The sequence below is a fragment of the Homarus americanus genome, unplaced genomic scaffold (genome assembly GCF_018991925.1).
Source record: "Homarus americanus isolate GMGI-L3 unplaced genomic scaffold, GMGI_Hamer_2.0 scaffold11022, whole genome shotgun sequence".
NCBI classification, from domain to species: domain Eukaryota; kingdom Metazoa; phylum Arthropoda; class Malacostraca; order Decapoda; family Nephropidae; genus Homarus; species Homarus americanus.
In genome coordinates, this window is record NW_024737068.1 from 12,504,642 (window position 1) to 12,512,718 (window position 8,077).

General features: G+C 36.1%; 1 long non-coding RNA gene across 1 annotated transcript; it reads left to right on the plus strand.

Moving 5' to 3' along the window:
• Nucleotides 1-719: 719 nt before the first annotated feature.
• On the plus strand, nt 720-6,758 carry LOC121872969. The gene is made up of 2 exons (XR_006090188.1): nt 720-2,259; nt 4,643-6,758. It is a non-coding gene; the product is annotated as an uncharacterized LOC121872969 (long non-coding RNA).
• Nucleotides 6,759-8,077: the final 1,319 nt, after the last annotated feature.

The window sequence follows — 8,077 nt, forward strand, 5'->3', positions numbered from 1 at the left end:
GAACGACCTTCTGGAACGAATTGTGTTCGTTAACCAAGGGACCACTGTACAATAATTGTAGGAGAATGAGGACACATTTTTAGACCTAATTGAGTTTGAGGATAATGAAATAAGTAATCTGGTACACCTGAAGTAAAAAAAAAATGCACTATGTAAACATACAGTACATTAAAAAATAGCAAATGAAGATTTGTAACTTTAGATTTTCATTCGTAAATCAAATCACATGACGACTTATTTTATTTTTCACTTTGAATTTTTGTAGATCTATCCTTTGTAAATTGGGGACTGCCTGTAATAAAGAAAAGCTGATCAGTCTGTGGACTAAGGGATCTTTCATGTCAAGTAAATATGTCTACAGGAAAAAGTACCTGAAGTATATTGTTATGTAGTGGAAACAAACTCAATAAGAAGAGCCAAGAACAATGGATCCTAGAGAATTGGAACTTTTTTTTTTTTTTATGGGAATTAGCCCACCCAGGCACAGGTCATTGACCCACATCGGGGCCTGGGGGGCGAAAATGTAATAATAATTATAATAATAATACCTGTAATAATAATAATAATAAAGAACCACAAAGAAATACAAAATGAAAAAAAATCAAAAGTGAGGAACAATATATGTATGTTGTGTTGTCAATAGTAAGAGAAACAATTGAGATCCTGCAATTATGTGTAAATGAGGCAGAAAGTCAGATCAGCAACCTGGGACTTGGTCACAATTTTCATGATGCCATGTGGCAGCAGGATCTACCATAGACAACACATTATGCTTCCAATATCTTCCCAGGCGGTAGTACCTCCCTGTTTGGTAGCTGCCTAATACCTACTACTCTTAATACCTAATACATGTACCTACATCAGCTGAAAAACAAAATAGTTTGAGTGGTGTGCTTTTCCTTATTCTGCAATATAAACAGAAAACGTTCCTCTGTAAGAATAAGGTAATCTTTGCTTCTAAAGATTTGAACCTACAGACTTGTGTTGCAGCATGGTGGCAAAAACCTGGAAGTTAGTGAAAGATACCAACATCATGCTACAAGAATAAATCACTTGTATGGAAATGGACTGTATGCCTGTAATGCCAACATATGGAAAAAATTTGTGAATATGACACTTCTCCAAAGAAAGACAGAAGAGATAGAGGCACCAACTGCTGTTAATAGGCCAGGCAAGGCAAAATGTATAAGGCAAGAGTGAACTGACTTCAGTGGCTTTCAAAGCCATCACTGAGATAATCTTAGAGCAAGCTTTATTAACCTAGTTTGAATGGAGAAGAAACTGCTCCACAACAATGTACACGGTTTTCATATTACAGGGTACCTGTCAACTGTATGTAAATAGCTCCCTAAACAAGACAGACTAGTTCTAGTTGGAGAATCTTTCAAACCCTATAAATTACAAACATTTCTGTAGTGAAAATACACTAATAAGTGTTGCATAACTTTGTTGGAAAATGATACAATGCATTCACTATATACAATATATTTATGGACAATAAACACTGAAATTTACTTAATGCATTATATAACTTTTCTAGACACTTTATAATCATCGCAGGATATATTAATAAGAACCTAAATTTGTAAGTCCTCACCAATAACACAATAGTATTTTATTTAAACAATAAGCTATTTTAAAAAATATCAAGTAATATTTGTAAATATATTCATATCAGATATTCTTTATCACCAAGTATGGAACAAACTTCAAAATAAATTATTAATCACAATAAGGCACAACCTTTAATGTTAGATTTCCAGATATTGTAATCATTATATTCCTTTTTACATCAGTGCGAGTCATCAAAATAATGGCAGATTATACATCTGTGAATATGTTTTTCCTTGTACTGTACTTCAGATTATGCACCAAATTTGTTACACAGCTGCAGGTACTGTATACAGTATGAAAAATGTAAGATGTATCCAGAGGGCTGCAATGAAGCCCTACGAGGTGTACAGGGATTATAAAAAAAAACAAAAAAACCAGCTGCTATCTATCATCAGCTTTTTTAGCAAGACCACCGCTGCTATAGCTGCCTCAATCACTGAACCACAACCCTCTACCAGCTGCTACACTCCAGCCACAACCTTCCACCAGTAGCTACACTCAAGTCCCCAACATCCAAGATGTCCCTGCATCACCCACCTCATCAGACAGCGACAAACCTGAAGAGGAGCAGACCTACGTCCCCTCTTCCTTATAACCACCACCTCTCCCTCACATCATCCTCATCCACCATCGTCCTCAATGAAGGTAAATACCCATTATACTGTTAAATTTACATGACTTTAATTTATATTGCACAATTTTTATGTATTGGACTCAAATTTAATGAAATGTACAATGCAGGTATTGTTTTGTGAAGGAACAGGCAACATAGTTAGGCATTGGCAAGTGATGTTGCTGGCTGTGGAACCTAACCCCCTATTTCCCATAAGCCTCCAGTCTTACCAACCACAGGGTTTTCCAGGAACCTAACCCCCAAGGTTAGCAAGGGGCGACTGAATTTTTAAACAAAATATGACACCAAATTATTGCCGAGACACTCTGGAATAATTTACATCATTAGAATTAAACTATCAAATTGAAAAGGTATACATACATTATTTGTATGAAACTGAAATGAGTTTAGAATAAAAAATATATATTGAAATAATATACTCACCACATTTATGCCATGTCTTTATTGAATATTTAAACAAATACTTTCCATATTCACCGCTTTGATGAGTGGATGACCTAAGGCGGGAAACATTCACAAAACAAAATTCATAAGAAAATTATTTGTCATTTATACTCTGAAGGTATGGTATTATTTAGAACCCATGAATAAAATATAAAACATTAAAGATTCCTGTTCAACAGTCATTCGTTATCGAGAAAGAAAAGTAAAACTTGACCAAATTGATAGCTTCTATGACTGCTTAAAAATAAAAACTTCTCAACAAGGAAACAAGCCACATGCTGTATTATCTCGGGGTTTTTTCTTGCATGCATCTTTCTCCTCTTTCAAGCCTAGGATTAGGATATACAGTCAACCCTCACTTTACGCGGTTAATACAACCCACAGGGTACCGCGGAAAGTGAGAAACGCGTAAAGTGAACAACATAACATATGGGATTAATTGAAATAGAGACCGGGCCGACCCCCAAACTCCACTTTTTGACGACTCAACTATGTTGTAGTAAAAATAACTTCTTAATTTTATGATGGTATGCACACACAATTAATAATTAAGAGAAATATCAATAATATTAGGTTTTTTAACACTTACATTAGTAGAAAAAATGGCTGGGCACACGGGGATGGGGGGTTGGTTCCGAGGCAGAGGGCAGATTATTGGCCCTCACCTGTATCAGTTGTATCAATTTATCACTATCCACCACAGAGGCTTGCAGGGCCTCTTTGTCAAACCCCTCAAAGTCCATATAAGTCCATATCCTCACTATAATTATCACTATCACTGACTTGGGCCAGCTGTGGTGGGTGGCGGGTGAAGAACTCGGTAATGTTTTGATGACTGGGCGACCTTGTGCGCACCCTGCTTGCGCCGCTTACACAACATGGCGGATGGCGGGAGGTTTGGATCCAAAAATGGGGCGGCTCGCCAGCCGCTCTCCGCGTAAAGGGGTACATGCACCGCGGAATGTGAGCATCCCGGGTTCCGGCAGGGTACCGCGTAAACGTGGAAAAGCGGAATGTGGGACCACATAAAGTGAGGGTTAACTGTAGCTTTTTTTATCATTGCTACCAATCTTGAAGTCTTTTACATGCAAAAATATGAGCGAATGCCTCAAAAAGAGTTACCGGTAGGTATTGTGATATTGATTCGGGAGTTCAGTAATTATACTATAATCTTATTACAAAGGCATCCACTCACACACATAGCTCCTGTCAAGTTGCCAGATATCGCTGTTTGAATGGCTCATAATGAAAAAGTGACATCACTTCCTAGGGCAATTGTACAGTCTAGTTCAAGATTCTTTGAACACTGCTGGAGACAGCTAGCAATTCAAGGCCGTTTGATTACTATAGTACGTAGTAAAAATTATGAAAGAATGTAAAAGGTTTTCGGTGATTGGTTACCTAGCTCCCTATTGCTTTATTAATGGTTGGGTTTTGTGGTTTCGTAATATATTATAGTTGGTACTATAGTAAACAAATGGCCTCGAGTTGCCAGCTGTCTCCAGCAGTGTTCGAAAAATCTTGAACGAGACTGTACATGGCAAACTTAACACTTCAATTTGTGTAATTCACATTAAATATCAATAATAAAGTCTTACCCAGGACTAGCTATGAGGCATTATGGGTTTTCTGTGATTTCTTATACTGTACAATACTTCCTGTACCTTCTGCAAAGTTATGTAACAAAACCTCGTGAAAAGGCTTAGTCAGAAAGGTATTAATGCTAATACAGTACCAATAAAAAAAAGGTTGCCACAAGATCACCCAGAAGTAACAGTAGCACACCTATTAGTACAGTACATTATAAAGAACTGACAAGTACTTAGAGAGCAAGTATAAATGTGACACTCGACAACACTGCTCCTCCAACTTTGAGCCTGTTTTGAAATTTAAATACAGTACTGTATCATATTTTAAGGTGGTTGCTTTTTTCTCCCTCGACTTACTAAGGATGGAATTGGAGGTTGCTGGCCATTGCTTTTTCTCCAGGAGCCAGCATTGCCACAACTGAAGATAAAAATTACAGGGCACTCACAAATGCAGTCAAGAGATTAACAAGGGTGCAGTACATTTGTATGTGTCATGAGGTTTACACCTTCAGTACCTATGTAATTTTTATTTCATCACTTGAAGCTGCTTTAGTGAATGGACTCCTGCAATAAATAAAATATATATACTAATTTATGGTAAATTTTAAATTCTAAACACAAGCGAGAAAAACCCAACTTAATAAAATTAAGCACAAAAGCACCTGTCCATTAAGCATCACATCTTTGGACACAGCCTGAGAAAAGAGGATTTAGGCTGTATTCAATTTTTTTTTCTTTATAGTGGTTATAAGGTATTATTTTTAAACTGTTTTTACAGAACACATCAAGTATTTATTATTATTAATTTTTGTCACTAGCCTTGAGAAGTGACCACAGAAGGTATGAGGAGATGTGAAAAGCCAAAAATAAAGCAGCATTTACATATGACTTATGAAAGCTATAGTATATTCACAAAAAGTTAATCAACGAAAGGTACAGAAATTACTGTACAGTATAGGCAAACATTATAATGTACCTTAATTACCTTATATTTTTTTATGACAATATGTAAAGAAGAAAAGGTGTCTTGAAAGTGAATTACATTTGTTATTAAGTACAGGTAGTATGAAACATTAATCCAAAAGATGTAAATTCCCACATGATGATTCCAGTCATTTGTGGGTCATTGATATCAAGCAGCACCCTTTTATCATTTGTGATCTAGTTATTACTGATCACAGAGATTGAGACACTTTTAATATCAATGTGAAAGTGAGTGGGTCCCATAGGGATGACTGCCCATTAGGGACAGTGTGGATACAGCACACTGTATACTCAGCCTTCAATACAGAAGGAGGGAACATGGGCAGTACTGCACTCGACCACATTCACTTCCCCAAGTTGTAAACGTGGGTACCCATTTACAGCTGGGCGAATTGGGAATGCCCGGAAATCGAACCACTGACGGTAATACAGTATTATACTAAATTAAGGTTAATTCCTCACACTGATAAAATTAGTTAGCTTTTGAGTATTTACCTGGGAGCTTTTTGCTGACATTCTAAGTTCAGTAATAAGTAATACTGAACAGTGACTGTTTAACCTCAAACAGTATTCATGAATATTATCAAATTTTGACAAATTTACCATGTGCAGTTCCTTTCTGTTATGTTCCTTACTTGGTGAGACCACTTTTATGGTAATATAGATTAACATAGGCACTACTGGTGGTTTGCTTATTAGCTTTACCTGAAGATATTGGCTGAAAAGTTTGTGTATATAATATGCAGTCTTACCACTGAGGGGTCTCCAGGATGGATGGTAATGTATCTCTCGAGTTGAAGCCAAAAGCCTACACATATAATTATCTAGACGTGAATCTTGTATACTGTTCTGATTCTATATCACAAACAACTGTATATTTGTTTCTATTTAATAGCATGACTTTCACTAGATATTTAGGTAGAGCAGTTGGGGGATCAAGAACTCTGTGGCAGACATACTGTAAATCACTGAACACGACAAACTACAGACATTCTGTGTGATGGATACAACTGTGTTTAGAAATGAACTGAGGTCAAGTTATTAATTTCTATATAAGATAATCTGATCCCACCCAAATGTCAGTTGGACCTATCAATTTGACCAGCAAGCTATTCCTAACAATAACCCTGTAATAACATCCACAAACATTTTTTAACACTATAAAACCTCATATTACAACTTACATAAAGTAAGCAACACCAAGTCAATTGTCTAGTTTCAGCGATATAATTTTATTATATTCTTGAATTTAGTCTCTTTATGCAGTACATTATATGGAATTACTGTACTAACTTTTTTTTTTTTACACATTAATAAATAATGTGCCAAGCCCTCAGAATTTACTCCTAGGGACTGGAAATCATAATACTGTACTGTATTTAAAAAATAAACCTGAGATTATTATGGTTACCTCTACATATGGAAATTAATGCTTATATTAACAAAAAAAAAAGAAGTAATACAATTGGTTGCATTTATAAAGTTCCTTGCAAGGAATGTAATATGTTTTACTTAGGCCAGACAGGAAAAGATCTTGCAACTAGAATTAAACAACACAAATACAGTGTTAGGACAGGCCAGGAATCCAATGCTCTGTTTGTTCATTTGAGGGATAACAAGCATTGCATTGACTGGGATAATGCCTCCTCAATATTACTCCTCAATATTACCATGTAATTCAATTGATAGTAGGAACATCATAGAATCTAGTCTTATTAAACATACAGAAGCATTCAACATGAATTTGAGTAACGGCATGTACAAGCTGGACAATTTTGTAATTAAGAAGATTTGTAACCAGGTGAGAAGGCCGGGTCACCTGACCATCTGACCTGACCACCAACCGTTGTGTGCTATTTAAAGATTAGTAGGGTCATTACCTAATACCTGACCATTGTGGACCTGGTCTCACCCTCCTCTGTATATATACACCTTGGTTTGTATTTCTCTCTCTAGTCTGTACTCACCCCTGAAGATGTGAATTACACGAAAGCGCTTGGGAACTTCGTGTTTTCTTCTTTCCTTGTGGTTATCAGCATATACCTAGATCACGCGCACCTACAGTGATTTACTTGCATATATATATATATATATATATATATATATATATATATATATATATATATATATATATATATATATATATACATATACATATACATATACATATACATATACATATACATATACATATACATATACATATACATATACATACACACACACACAGTATTACCCCGCTTTACGAGGTTTCACTTAACGCGGTTCATTTACGCGGGAAGCGGCGCGGGCACGATGCGCACAAGGTCGCCCAGTCATGAAAACATTACCGAGTTCTTCACCCGCTACCCACCACAGCCGGCCCAAGTCAGTGATAGTGATAATTTTAGTGAGGATATGGACTTATATGGACTTTGAGGGGTTTGACAAAGAGGCCCTGCAAGCCTCTCTGGTGGATAGTGATACAATTGATACAAGTGATACAGGTGAGGGCCAATAATCTGCCCTCTGCCTCGGAACCAACCCCCCATCCCCGTGTGCCCAGCCATCTTTTCTACTAATGTAAGTGTTAAAAAACCTAATATTATTGATATTTCTCTTAATTATTAATGTGTGTGCATACCATCATAAAGTTAAGATAATATTTTTACTACAACATAGTTGTGTGTCGTCAAAAAGTAGTTTGGGGGTCGGGCCATCTCTTGAATTAATCCCATATGTTCTGTTGTTCACCCGGGGTAGCAAAACATGTGTGTATATATATATATATATATATATATATATATATATATATATATATATATATATATAT